Source organism: Phacochoerus africanus, chromosome 2 (assembly GCF_016906955.1).
Source record: "Phacochoerus africanus isolate WHEZ1 chromosome 2, ROS_Pafr_v1, whole genome shotgun sequence".
Lineage (NCBI taxonomy): Eukaryota > Metazoa > Chordata > Mammalia > Artiodactyla > Suidae > Phacochoerus > Phacochoerus africanus.
Genome location: NC_062545.1, coordinates 218,875,973 through 218,891,779, shown reverse-complemented (window position 1 = coordinate 218,891,779; position 15,807 = coordinate 218,875,973).

Genomic DNA, 15,807 nt, shown 5'->3' with positions numbered 1-15,807 from the left:
AGGTGAGGTGCTATAGTTCACATACCTAATAAGAAGACAACACAGCAGAACCTTTATTTTATTTTATTTATTTATTTATTTTTTGTCGTCTTTGCTATTTCTTTGGGCCGCTCCCACGGCATATGGAGGTTCCCAGGCTAGGGGTCGAATCGGAGCTGTAGCCACTGGCCTACGCCAGAGCCACAGCAACATGGGATCCGAGCCGCGTCTGCAACCTACACCACAGCTCACGGCAACACCGGATCGTTAACCCACTGAGCAAGGGCAGGAACCGAAAACACTACTTCATGGTTCCTAGTTGGATTCGTTAACCACTGCGCCACGACGGGAACTCCACAGCAGAACCTTTAAATACCTCTTCTGTTGCTACTGCTACCTATGGTTCTGTCACAACAAAGATCCAAATCCTCAGGATTATAAGGAAAAACATCCATAACATCCCTGTGGCATAGTAAAGGAGTTAATTCAAGTGTAACTTAAGCCTGGGGTCCTTAAGCCCTAAAACTATTGCAATGGAAGTGACCCCTAAGTCTGATGACACTGATTTGACCAACCAAAAGTATATCTAATGACCAACCAAAAAAGGGAGAGGGAGAAGGAAAAACAGACGGAGGATAGGGAGGAGGAAAAGAAAGGAAGGAAAGAAGGAGGGAGAGAAGGAACCTGGTTACAGGAAAAGGAAGAAAAAAATAACTGAAAAGAGGTCCATAATTTGACTTAATTGGAAGTACAAATTTACTCAAATAACATATACAGCAAAGAGATAAACCTGTGCTAATTGACTCTTGAACCTCAATAACATCTAGCGAAGTGCAACAATTGGCAAACTTTTGTGGACTTAATCAATACTGAATCTCAAATTACAGTTATAACTGAGGCTCCCTCTAAATATTAACATCATACCCACTATGATCCTAGGGGTGTTAAGCGCACATAAAACAGAGTACCAATAGGTATGACCAACCATTACAACTATCGTTTTTCCTAAATTCCCCATGGTACCCATTGCCCTAAAATAAACTTTAGTAAGCATAGATGTTCTGACCTAATGAGTGATAAATTAAGTCTTTGGCACTTACAAATTGGCTTGACAAAATGGGACCCCATTGACCACCTTTTCTCCCGAATTAAAATAGCTAATGTGGCCTAATGCAAATTAAAACAGGGCCTTCAAGGATTGAAGCTTATAAGATCTTAGGAGGGAAGGGGTGATTATCCCCCCTGTTTATCCATTTAATAGCCCAATTTGGCCTGTTCTTAAACTCAGAATGGATGAATGCACCTCATAGTAGATTATTGCAACCTTAATGTTGTTGTCCCATTCATTAAGGCTCCAGTAGCCAATGCCCAATATTTTTGAAATTACTGATTTCATCTTATCAGCAACTGGTGAATATTTTGCTATTTTAGATTTAGTTAATATATCTTATTCAGTGTCTCTTTCAGCAACCTCTCAGCTGAACTTTGCCTATACCTCTGAAGGGATACAAAGCAAAGGTACCTCAGCAGACTTGCTATTGTACACAGTCTTTGCAGGCAAGATCTTAACATCCCCTTCCTCTAGGAGCACAGGTATGACATCACCTTGATGACATTTTCTGAGAATATTTATTTGACATGCTCATTAAGAACATACAAATATTCACAAAGAGCTCACAAAAGGAATGGGCTTTCACCCACATATAATGCAAGGCCCCACTACCCCTTTTAAATTCCTGAAAATTGTTTCATAAAGTAAGGGCTTCTCCATCCCTCACACTGTCAAGAAACAGCTATTGACCCTCTTAACACCCACAATATTGCTGCAAATACATTTTTTTTAATCCCTTATTGGGTTATGAAGTCAGTATATTCCTGATATACAACTTTTACTTAATCACACTAATACTGTAACTTCAGCCAAATGAAATGGGCCCCTCTCCAACAAAAAGCTTCAGAATCAGTCCAATTTGAAATCAAAGAACATTCCTGTTCGTGCCTTCTGAGACACATTCATTATAGAGGTTTTAATAACCTCTTGTGCCTCCTGGAGTCTCTGGACCACCTACGTTGGTAATTGCCCGTGGTATTCTGATGCAAGAAACTGCCCTCCTAGGCCCTATACTATACACCATTATAACAGCAATTGGTAGCCAATACTGTTCTCTCCTGGAAATAGAGGATCTTATAGATCTTGGTCCTGTGACCCTCCATACCCAGCTGCCAATCTGTCTTAAGTCATGGAAGCAGTATTCCACAAGTTCATTGCTATAGAATGGACCACACCTGGACCTGAAGAAGGAGGTGGCTATCCTGGTCCTCAAACACTTGCCAGATGGCATGATTCTAGAAGAGGGCACCCCCTCCCAGACCCTTTGGCTACCTGGAAAGTCCCTTGGGATCAAATGAATGAACTTCAATGGGAGTAGTATACTTTATGAATGGTATCATCTCTTAACTTGGATGTCCCTTATAAAGGACTGGATCCATTCATCAGCACAGTTGGCCAAACTTCAGGTAGCACTGGATGCCTTGGTTAATAAATGTCTCCATCTGCACATTTTTACAAGCAATTTGGAAATTTTGTAAGAGTTGCACCAGGACACTGCCTATCCTCATCCCTCATATTCTAGAATTTTTTTCTTGAATAGGATAACTAATTCTTCAGACTAGCCAGTGATCCATGGCTCCCACTCTCAGCCTGGGCCTTTACCTTAGCCCAAAGTTTCACCAAAGTTGTAGCACATTAGAATCAGCTGAGGAGCTTTAGCAACTCCTGATGCTTATGTTTCATGCCAAGACAATTAAATTAGTATATCTTTGTGTGGGAACCAGGCATTAGTATCTTTAAAGATCCCTAGTGGTCTACAGTACACCCAGTAGTTGGTAAACTACCTCCCAGCCCCTACCCAAAGACTCTGGTGAATGATTTTGGGAATAATTACACTGAATTTGTCACTTTTGAAATTCTGAAGAAATTGATAAAATTAGAATTCCTAAATATGCCAGTCTTCAGCATAACTGAATTATGCAATACTTTAAATGTGTTATAAAGGACCAGTATCAGTTATTTAAGGATATGCTAATTAATATGGTAAAAAACAAATGTGTATGTATGGAAATGGAAATATATTTTCCATGTAACCAAAACTTCCAGTATTCTAGCAATGTTTTATAGAAACACATTAATTTCTTAAATCTATAGCAATGAAATACATGAAAAAGTAGTATGAAAATGTTTAGTCATGAATTCAGAACCTGAACAATCACACTTTATTCCTTCCTACTTGACTTTCAATATTAATATTTTATTATGCAGACACATCAAACATCACTTACAATCTGTATATGTGAAGAAATTAACAGGTTATATTTTTACTTACTTCCACCTGGCTCAACATACCCAACCTTGAAATATCTCAGAATAATCCTTATTAACTGTTCTCAAGTAATTCTTAAGCACTTATTAGTATGCTAGAGATGACATATTAAGGCTTTAGAAAAACATATAATTCTGTTTCTATTCAAAAAGTATTTTCATAGCAACATTTCAACAAAATTGTAAATTGTAAATTACCCTTCTTATAAAATGAAGTTTCTACTTTTTTATGTTAATATTGATTGATAGATGTGATTGGCTGTATATGTATTTTTTTCAATAAGGAGGATACCCAGAAGCATTTGACAAAGGGAATCATTCTAAACTAAGCTAACTAGTGGAGAAGAAAATTGATTAAGAAAAGTTGTGGGCATTTATATAATGAACTGTCTTAATCTATGATTCAGTGGTTTCTAACAAGTGATTTATTAATTTTTTGATTTATTAATTTTTGATGAGGTTGCTCTTTCTGATCTTTGGTGTGTATAGAATATCTTTTCATTTTATCACAATGAATGGAAAGATTTCTCACTTATTTCCAGGGTGTGTCAAATGGTCTCAATAACCAGCTGTTTTAAATGCCTAGGACCAGTTTTCTCTGAACATCCCATTTTCCTGCTTTCAGGGTTTTTTTTTTTGTCCTCATATCCAGATACCTCAAATTTTGGATTTTCCTAGAGAGACATGATTTCAGTTTTATTTCTTTTCTGTAAATATCATTTGTTTAGTGAATAACTAAATGTTAGTTGAATTTATATCTTTTGTGTGATGTTTCATCTATATGTTATCAGACACATATGGTCCTTTATCACTTACTCTTAGTTTTAGTTCTCGAAGATGTTCACTGTGTCCATAGAATTGTCATTTTCAGAGAATAAGGTAGACTGCTTAACAGAGAAGGGTTTGCTGTCAGCTATCAGTTTCTCTTATGTAAAAGTTTAACTCATCAAGTTCTAGGGTAGAGTGAAAATAGAAATATGTCTATGGAGAGTATGTCTATTTTTATGAAATATGTCTATTTTGGAGAATGTCGATAAACATAAAACAATAATATTAGAGAATATTAAGTGCTTGTCACCTGCCAAGATTTTATCTGCATTATCTCATTTTTATCCCTCTCATTCTGACATGAGTAATATTTATAACACCAAACTATAAGTGAGGTGATAAAGGAATGGAGATTTAGTCACATGTTACATAGGTAAGATTCAGAGTTGCTTTGTCAGAGATCACACAATTAGTAAGAGTCTATGGTGGGACTCAAGAAAAGACTTCAAATAGGTCAATGCTTTCTCTACCACACCAGTGTCATCTACACTTACACAGCAATGATACATTGGTTTGATTTTTGAAAATTAACTATACTTTGGATTTTTAATAATTAACATGTGTATATATAACACACACCTTCATTCTTTGAAGCTGAAGCATATTTCTAACCATTAATAATTCCTTCACCCTCTTAAAGCAAATCAACAAGTTTAAAATACCAGTTAATAAAATTCTGCCCTACTTAAGATCCTTATGGAGGAACATGGGTTCTTCCTGTTTATCCTTTGTAAATTTGGGGGCTTGAGAAATGAATTAATGAAAAGAATAGGCCATAAAGAAAATGTTTAAGTATAATTTTTAAATTATGTCATGAATAATATTTTCATTTAGTATGTAGGAAAATACCAATCAAATGTTGGTATATTGCACATATGAGACATGATCATTGCCAAAACAGTTGAAAGTGCAGTTATTTTTTTTCTAAAACAATTTTGAGATTCATATCTCTCATATGATTCCAAACTAAGTAACTAAATAAGGATCTGAAGCACCAGTGAAATAGTTTTAAAATTATACAGTTTACTTTGGAAAATGTTGATATTTGAGTTTGAAAGATAAATTCTCTTCCTGGAATATATTTTTAAAACACAGTATCTTTTTTATTGCTCAATTTTTGCTTTCAGTCACCTTTTAATATGGTTTCTTAAAATGGGTGAAATAGGGAGTCTTATTACTTGAAGAAGGGATAACAGTGGAAATTGATATAAGCTGAGTACCTTTTAAATTAGTGTTTTATATTACTGCAATCAGTGGCAATCTTTTAGTAATCATCTGTTAATTTTGTATAGCTGGGAAGCTAAAAAGCAAATGGTTGTTCATTGCTTTGGAGAAAAAGATAGGGTTTTTTTGTCCTTTTTTTTGAAGGGGGCCACACCTGCGGCATATGGAGATTCCCAGGCTAGGGGTCTAATAGGAGCTGTAGCCACCGGCCCACGCTACAGCCACAGCGATGCCAGATCCTAGCTGCATTTGTGATCTACACCACAATTCATGGCAAGGCCCAATCTTAACCCACTGAGTGAGTCCAGGGATCGAACCCACAACCTCATGGTTCCTAGTCAAATTTCATTTCTGCTAAGCCACAACGGGAACTCCAAATATAAATTTTAAACAGAAGGGAGTCTAAATGATTAAAATATAAATTCAAACCAGTAGTTTTTAACTAGGAATGATTTAGAGACATCTTTTTTGTCCAGCCAGGATAGAAGGGTCTTGCTATTGTTATCTGGTGGGTAGAGCTCGGGAATGCTGCTAAACATCCAGCAGTGCATAAGGCAGTCCCCCAAAGAATTATCTGGCTCCAGATGTGCTGAGGTTGAGAAACCCTGGATTAAAGCAACAGAATTGTTTCATTTACACTATTAAAATTATATACTATTAGAGTTATTCAAATAATTACAAGTGCTGAAATAGTGATGCATTTAATAAATAAACTTATGAAGCTAATGGTCTAGCATATATTGGTGAGTTCTAAACTATGTTTCTTTAAAGCTGGTGTTTAGACCCAAGTTCTCAATTAATTGGCAAAGTGCTAGATATTCAAGTATTTCAAGCGCCAACACACTTCTTGAGGTATTTGCATCCTATTTGGAAACTGGTCAGTGGTACAGGACTCAGTCTTCTTCTGTTGGGGTGGGGGTTCCTTAGTTACCAGAGGCTTTGTTCCTTGGTTGCTTTGGCCTTGAAGTCTGGCTCTCTGCTTACTGGCATTGCTAGAACTCACTGGAGTACTTTTCCAATTAGCTTGGATACTCTTTAATGAAAACCTCTGTATCTGACTTCTAAATAAAAGGATCTGGCCTGCATCAATCAACTAGATGATCGATGTTAAAATTCAGTTAATTCACTCTTCCTCTTCCCTTCTCTTTCTGAATAATGCTTTGCTAAAGCCATTTGGAAAGGCAGAGCAAAGGAAGGTCTGATGATGTCAGGGATAGGGGAAGGCTGTTGTGGCTCAGTAATGGTTGTTGGAACCTGAGACGAATGAAGAGGGAAGGTGGTCTAGTGAGATGAATATGGTCCTGAACTGGTCAAGAAGGGTTTCTGCTCAGTGAGGCAGGCTAGTGTGTCAGCATGTAAGTGGGATGAGGAACACTTCTATCTGTGTGATGGTGGCCAGTATGAGTGGTTGGAGCTCAGGCAGGGTATGTAGGAGGGTTTTCTGGCCAGGGTGCTGAAACTGAAGCAGGCTGAGAAATTAAAAAGAAAATGAAGTAATTCTGATGGAAAGTTATTAACAACCAGGAATTTTGTACCCAGCCAAACTATCAATCAAGTGCCAGAAGAGAATAAAGTTATTTTTAGGTATATAGGGTCTTAGCATTTTTCTTCCATTCATTTTTTTTCTGGAAGCTACAGGAGGATGAGTTCCAGCAAAGGAGAGAATGCCACATAGAATATAGGAAACCAATCACTCAACACAGGAATCAGGAAGAAAGTACCCTCACCATGGTGGCGAAGGGAGAACTCAGGATGAGAGCTGAGTATCAGATGTAGAGGGAAAACAGTCCAGGTGAGAGCAGGTCAGAAGTCTCCAAATTTCTTCAAGAAGAAGATACCTCATTGAATCACTGATGTGAATGAGTGTCTTTGGTGGAGATTTATAAACCAACAAATAATTTGAGGTTAAAGAAGGGATAAACATAAAACAACAAGACTAATTCCAGAGAAAGCAGGAAACTGAGCAAGAAAGAGAAGGTAATTATACTTTATTTCATGGCACAACTGTGAAAAGTGTTTTCATCACCATTGTAATACAAACACTGAATACTGATCTAAATAAAACGATTACATGGAGTTCCTGTCATGGTTCAGTGGTTAACGAATCTGACTAGGAACCTTGAGATTGCAGGTTGGGACTCTGCCCCTGCTCATTGGGTTAATGATCCGGCGTTGCCGTGAGCTGTGGTGTAGGTTGCAGACGCGGCTCGGATCCCGCGTTGCTGTGACTCTGGTGTAGGCTGGCAGCTACAGCTCCAATTAGACCCCTAGCCTGGGAATCTCCATATGCCGCGGGAGCAGCCCAAGAAATGGTAAAAAGACAAAAAAAAAGATTACAGAACAATACTGGAAAGGTGAGAGGATGGGAAGGATGCGATGTGGCAATTGTGGTGGAGATAGTGGGGTGGGAGAGCTAAGAAAGCCAATTTTCCATGATCTAAATAGTATGTCAGGTAATAATATCAAAAATATTTTGAAACATTAAAAAGTAACTACACTGGAATGTTACTTAGAGATGTCAAGTTAAACAAAATAGTAAAATTGGTAACTAAAATATGAGTGCTTTCAACTACTTCCTGTTCAGTTTGAGTGGATCTGACTTACAACTTCTAGCCTCTGCATCTCTTATTTGAGAGTTTTCTCTGGCCTTTAGATCCCACTTTGCCTGAACACCATATATACTGCAGAAATAAAACACCAAGTACTTCCCTCTACCTGTTGGGTGATAAATACCCCAGCTCTTTCGCTACATGGGTGGGATAACTCTAGCCTGAGGGGAGGGTGTGTTCTAGACCACTTCTGAGTTCTTTAGCAGTGTTACGCTGTGGTTGCCCACAGAGGTAACTTCTTGGGTCAAACCTTATTTATGGGCTTTCTTTTCTGTTCTATCTTACCTTCCCATTTCCCCACATGTGTTTTGGGGACCATCTCCCAAATAAATGAGTTGATCAAGTCGTTATTACAAAATTTGCCTCAAGGAGATCCTATGCTAACACAGTTAAAAGAGAAAAAAGTTAACCTCTCTGAGAAAAAAATGGAAGGGAGAACAGAATATCTTAACTATGATTCCTGAGCCTTTTCAAATTTTTTCTTTTCCTAAAATTCTCCTATTCTAGTAGGAAATTGATGTCCCTGTTTTGATGAACTGCTAAAGATAATTTTTGAAAGTCAGAAGCTGAGCAGAACCCCCTTTGCCTACCCAGTTAGACTTTCAGGCTGTTTGAAAGGTGGAGGGCTTGTCCTAAGCCTCCATTTTAGACAAGAAAACTGGCTGGACAGTCAGCCCAGCACCCTTTGTTTTCCACAGGTGTTGAATTAAGAGAAGTAACTATCCATAACCATAAACTGTATTCAAACCCCAGGTGTCTTTTTTTATTACTATTAATTTGAACTAGGTAGCATTAGTTTTAGTTCCTCGAAGATGAAAATAAAAGCATTCCAGAGGCCAGTTTTTGGTATTATTTTAGAAATATGTGAAATTTTCATGTATCTTAGAATTCATATTAGGTTTCTAGCATTCTCTCGCCCCACCCCCCACCCCCACCCCACCTTCCCCTCCTCTCCTCTCTCACTCTTTTTCAAAATCAAATTAGTGGATAGAATTGATTCTGCCTTCTCCTCAAGTCACATCTTCATCAGCAGTACATTAATGGTATGGGGATAGTGAGAACAACCCCAACCATATTATCCTGACATCCTGACAGTTTTTCACAGACTTCCCTTAACACATTTCAATGTCTACCAATACCTCTAATTCATTGACTTTCAATACTTTCAGCAGCTGTTTCCTTACAGTTTTTTGAAACCTTCAACAAGCTAGATCTTTGGTTGTCAGTCTTACATGGGACATAACTTCATATGAGCACATCCTTAATTCTGTTCTCCCAACACCAAATGAAATGTAAAAATCAACTCGGACTCAAGGTCTACCAGTCCTTTAATTCCAGGCAGAGCAGAAATACCTACAAAGTGTCACTGACCACAGATGAAATCCTCCAAGAAAAAAAGTAAAAAGTTAGCATTCCATCATTCAACCCCATGACACTTCTTGTGAACCAAAAATGTAATCCAAACCTCAGACTCAGCAGTGCCTCTAAGTCTTTATCAGTGGAATAGATTTTCAGTTGCTTTTGTCTGTGGTCATGAAGAATTTTTGCTGCCCTAGACATTACTGTCATCTAGGTAGCCAGAGGAACAAGTTAGCATAGCAAAATAAATTGGCCTTTGGGGGGATCCCATGGGTGACTTTGGCTCAGCTCCCTGAATCAAGACAGTAACCCTGGCAGCCATGCTTGAGCTGTCTACTGAGAGAGGCGTTTGAATCAGCTCTCTCTATTTATGAGGACTATACTTCCTTGGTCCTCATTATTTTCTAGGCCTTTCTCACTTCCCTTTCCCTGCACCTGGCCAGTCTAGGCTTCCTGGCCTACCTGTAGCCCAAGTAATGCTTCAACATTCATAAACTCAAAGATTGTCCTAAAGTTACCTATAGAAAAACCAGCAGAGATGCTCAATAATTAGCCCTGAATATTAGAAAGCACTTTCTGCAAGTTGGAGAGTTGGTAGTATGTAGGGTATTCCTGAAATCTCCTATGGATATCCACAAGGCCAAACCTAAGGGAACATTTCCAACCCTCTCACAAAACAGACACACTCCACGGTCAAGAGCCACCACACTGCCTGAGTAACAGCCTTTATTGAAAAAAATATTTTCTCAGCAAGAATTTGTTCTTTTCCCAGAATAATGGAGTAGAAAAACTATCTAGGTCTGGCTAGGTCTCTAAAATATCATATTTGAACATACAGATGTTAAAATTGTTGAAGTCAGGGGGCGGGAGAAAAAAATTGTCTAAGTCTATAAGATATCTTAATTTCAGATTGCTCATATATGCATACATCACCATAGATTATTTTTGTAATCTGAATTTGCTTCCTCCTCCTCATCTTCTAACTCACACCTTTCTAACACCACTTTATGACATTTCCTATAGCTCTGAGACTGTCTATACGGGATAGTTTTTTGTTGTTGTTGTTTTTTGTCTTTTTGCCATTTCTTGGGCCGCTCCCGCGGCATATGGAGGTTCCCAGGCTAGGAGTCTCATCGGAGCTGTAGCTTCCAGCTTATACCAGAGCCACAGCAACGCGGGATCCGAGCCGCATCTGCAACCTACACCACAGCTCACGGCAACGCCGGATCCTTCACCCACTGAGAAAGGCCAGGGATCGAACCCGCAACCTCATGGTTCCTAGTCGGATTCGTTAACCACTGAGCCACGACGGGAACTCCGATACGGGATAGTTTTTAAAAATTATTTTTGATTTTGACTTTGGTTGCCATTGTCCTTTTAGAGGCAGGCAGCATGTTAGAGAAAATTTTTGCCAAGGATATAAAACACCAAAGTTTGAGTAGAAACTACCATTACTAGATGTGAAACTTTAGGTAAATCACTTAGGGCCTCCATTTGCTCAACAGTAAAATGGGGGCTTAGACTAGACCATTTTTTGTTTGTTTTAGGGCCACACCACAGCATATAGAGGTTCCCAGGCTAGGGGTCAAATTGGAGCTGTACTTGCTGGCTTACACCATAACCTCAGCAATGCTCGATCTGAGCCATATCTGCGACCTACCCCACAGATCACGGCAATGCTGTATCCTTAACCCACACTGAGCAAGGTCAGGGATAGAACCCATGTCCTCATGGATGCTAGTCGGGTTTGCTAACCACTGAGCCATGATGGGAATGCCCACACTAGACGATTTCTAAAAGTCTTCCTCAGAGTTCAGTAGGAACTAATCTGACTAGTATCCATGAGGATGCAGGTTCAATCCTTGGCATTGCTCAGTGGGTTAAGGATCCAGCGTTGTGGTAAGCTGTGGTGTAGGTCTCAGACATGGCTCGGATCTGATGTTGCTCTGGCTGTGGCTCAGGCCAACGGCTATAGCTCCGATTCAACCCCTAGCTTGGGAACCTCCATACTCTGTGAGTGCGGCCCTAAAAAGCCAAAAATAAAGTCTTCCTTCTTTTTTTAAAATCTTAACAGTAATTTTAGTATTTGTCATTAAAGCTGTTTTGAGTAGATTGGGGGCACTGCCATTAATCTTTACAAAGTGTACGTAAGTACTACACCATAAAGGACCCTTCAGTATTACCAATAAACACAAACTGAGTTGAGTGCAACACCGCATAGACTGTATCTTTTTGTAATTTTAGTTCCCAGTTCTCTTATTTAAATATAAATCTAAAATATTCAAAACACCTAGGTGCTGTGATGTCAAAAACTGAATTTTTACCATTATGATATTACTTTAATAAAGTGACTTCTGGGAAGGATCATTCTGCAACAGAGAATTTCTGGACCCATATTTATTTCCTTCAAACCATGACATAACCTCCGCATACACTAAGGGAGTCTCTTCACTGCTTTGGTTAAGCCAGCAGTGTCTTGGGAAGAGATGGATGACTACATGGAGTGAGGATGAGATTTTGCCCTCCAGTTTTGTTCCTAATCACTGACAAAGACATTGGGTAATAACGGTATTATATTAACCTCTAAAACATTATACAAAATCAGTTTATAGTTTCATATCCTTCTTCTAATATACTTTCTCAGAATAAGTTCTTCATTCTTTTTGTAATGTCACAGAAATCTGTGGTTATAAGCTTGATGAACAAAGACCATATCAGGTTCAGTATTTGGAAACGTCAGATATCTAGTAGGTAACCAGGACTTAATAATAATGATGATGATGTTATTAATGCAAGTACTTTTTTCTTTTTTAAAAATTTTATCGGAGTATAGTTGATTTACAATGTTGTGTTAAATTTTTTTTTTTTTTTTTGGTCTTTTAGGGCCGCACCGGCAGCATATGGAGATTTCCAGGCTAGGGGTCCAATCGGAGCTGTAGCTGCCGGCCTGTGCCACAGCCCCAGCAATGCAGGATCTGAGCTGCATCTGCAACCTACACCACAGCTCACAGCAACACCAGACCCTTAACCCACTGAGTGAGCCAAGGATCAAACCAATGTCCTCATGGATGCTAGTTGGGTTCGTTAACCACTGAGCCACGATGGGAACTCCACAATATTGTGTTAATTTCTGCTGTACAATAAAGTGTTTCAGTTATGTATATATACATATACATTCTTTTTCAGATTCTTTTCTCATATAGGTTATCATAATGTGTGTGTGTGCACGCGTGTGTGTGTGTGTGTGTGTGTGTGTGTGCGTGCACATGTGTTTAGGGCTGGGAATGGAAGTTCTGAGACTAGGGGTTGAATCGGAGCTGTAGCCGCTGGCCTACCCCACAGCCACAGTGACATGGGGTCTGAACCATATCTGTGACCTACACCACAGCTCATGGCAACACCAGATCCTTTAATCCACTGAGCAAGGCCAGGGATCAAACTCACGTCCTCATGGATGCTAGTTGGGTTTGTTACCCACTGAGCCACAATGGGAACTCTGGTTATCCCAAAATATTAAGTAGAGTTCCCTGTGCTGTACAGCAGCTCCCTGTTAAGCATTCATTCCATATACAAAAATGTTCATATGCCAGTCCCAAACTCCCAATCCATCCCTCCTCCTCACCTTTCCCTTTGGTAACCAAAAGTTTGTTTTCCAAGTTTGTGAGTCTATTTATGTTTTGTAGATAAGTTCATATCATTTTTTAAAAGTTTTATTGAGGTATAGTTGATTTACAGTGTTGTGATAATTTCTGCTGTATAACAAAGTGATTCAGTTATACATATATATACATCTATTCTTTTTCAGATTCTTTTCCCACAGAGATTATCACAGAATATTGGGTAGAGTTCCCTATGCTGTACAGCAGTTTAAATCATTCCATCTACCATAGTGTGCATATGCCAATCCCAGACTCCCAATCCATCCTTCCCCCTACCTGTCTCCTTTGGTAACCAGAAGTTTAAGTTTGTTTTCAAACTATGAGTCTGTTTCTGTTCTGAAAATAAGATCGTTTGTATCTTTTTTCAGGATTCCACATGTAAGTGATATCATATAATGTTTGTTTTACTCTGACCTAACTTCACTTAGTACGATAATCTCTAGGTCGATCCATGTTGCTGCAAATGGTATTATTTCATTCTTTTTTATGGCTAGTAGTATCCCGTTGTATATGTGTACCACATCTTTATCCATTCTTCTGTCGATAGCTATTTAGGCTGCTTCCATGTCTTGGCTATTGTAAATAAGGGTGCTGTGAACATTGGGATGCATGCATCTTTTTGAAGTATGTTTTTCTCCAGATAGATGCCCAGAAATGGGATTGCTAGATCATGTATTTTTAGTCTTTTGAGGACTCTAAATACTGCTTTCCATAGTGGTTGTACAAATTTATTTTCCCACCAACAGTGAAGGAGGGTTCCCTTTTCTCTGCACCCTCTCTAGCATTTATCATTTATAGACTTTTTGATGATGGCCATTCTGATTGTGCAAGGTGATACCTCACTGTAGTTTTGATTTGTATTTCTCTAATAATTAGCATCTTCTCATGGGCTTTTTGGCCAACTGTCTGTCTTTTTTTTTTTTTTGGAGAAATGTCTATTTAGATCTTCTGCCCATTTTTTATTGGTTATTCATTCTTTCGAGATTGAGATATATGAGTTGTTTATATATTTTGGAGATTAATCCTTTATCAGTTGCTTCATTTGTGAATATTTTCTCCCATTCTGTCAGTTGTCATTCCTTGTGTTTGTAGTTTCCTTTACTGTGCATAATCTCAAGTATTTCCTTTCCATGCTGGAAAGTTTTAGGCTATTATCTCTTCAAGTATTTTATCAGGCCCTTTCTCTCTCTCTTTTCTCCTTCTGGGACCCCTGTAATGCAAATGTTGGTGCATTTAATGTGTCTCTTAGATTGTCCTCATATCTTTTCATTCTTTTTTCATTATTGTCTTCCACAGCAGTAATGCTCATCAGTCTGTCTTCTAGCTCACTCACTTTTTTTGACTTATGTGTTATGCTATTGATTCCTTCTAGTGTATTTTTTCATTTCAGTTATTGTATTATAACTGAATCTCCTAGTTCTTTGTTAAACATTTCTTGTAATTTCTCATTCTGTTCCTCCATCTCCTTTTTTAAGATCTTAGATCATCTTTACCAGCATTACTCTGGATTCTTTTTCAGGTACCTTGCCTGTCTCCACTTCATTGTTTTTCTGGGATTTTATCTTTTTCCTTCATCTAGAACCTATTTCTCTGCCTTCTCATTTTGTCTAACATTCTGTGTTGATGGTCTCCTTTCCACAACTGCAAGACTGTAGCTCCTCTTGCTTCTGGTGTTCATCTCCTGGTGGGTGAAGTTGATCTAGGGTTTGCATAGGCTTGCTGGTCAGAAGGACTAGTGCCTGTCCAAGCTAGGTCTTGCTCCTCAGGTGGGCAGGGTCATGTTGAAGGGTGTGTTTAGAGGTGGCTATGCAACTTTAGGCAGCATATCTGCTAATGGATGGGGCTGTGTTCCCACCCTGTTGGTTGTTTGGCCTGAGGCTTTCCTGCACTGAAGCCTGAAGGCTGCTGGGTGAGGCCAGGTGTCATTTCCAAAATAATGACCTCTAGGGGCACTCATGCTGATTATCTCCTGAGGCCTCTGCTTCCAGTGTCCTGCCTCCACAGGGAACCACAGCCATCCCCTCCCCCCAGGAGTCCCTCCAAGGCCTACATGTGTGTCTGGGCCAGATTACTGGGAAGTCACTGCTTTTCCCTGGGACCCAGTGCATGTGAAACCTTGTGTGCATCCACCAAGAGTGAAGTCTGTTTTCCCCCAGACCTGTGGAGCTCCTATACTCAAGAAAACCTGGCCTTTAAAGCCAAATGCTCTGAGGGAAACTCCTCCAGATGCCAGACCCCCAGGCTGGGGAACTTGACATGGGGTTCAGAACTCTCACTCCTGTGGGAGAACCTATGTGATATAATTATTTTCCAGTGCATGGGTGCTCACTCAGAAGATAAAGGATTTGTTTATATCACAAAAGTGCCCTTCCTACCATCTCACCTTGGCTTTGTTATTGCCTTTGATGTAGAATATCTTTTTCAATAATTTCCAGTATTTTTTGTTGATGGTTGTTCAGCAGTTGTGATTTTGGTGTTTTCATGAGAGAAGGTGAGCTCAAGTGATTAATGCAAGTATTAATTAACGTAAGAAACTAAGAGATACTTGAGAAAATCAGAGCAGAAGTGTTTGTCCTTTCAATTAAAGGATACTGTAAATAATAAATAAGGGGGTAATGAGAGTTCCATTTGTGACTCAGCAATAATGAATCTGACTAGAATCAATGAGGATGCAGGTTCAGTCCCTCACTCAGTGGGTTAAAGATCTGCCGTTGCTGTAAGCTGTGGTATAGGTCGAAGACGAGGCTTTGATTCCACATTGCTGTGGCTG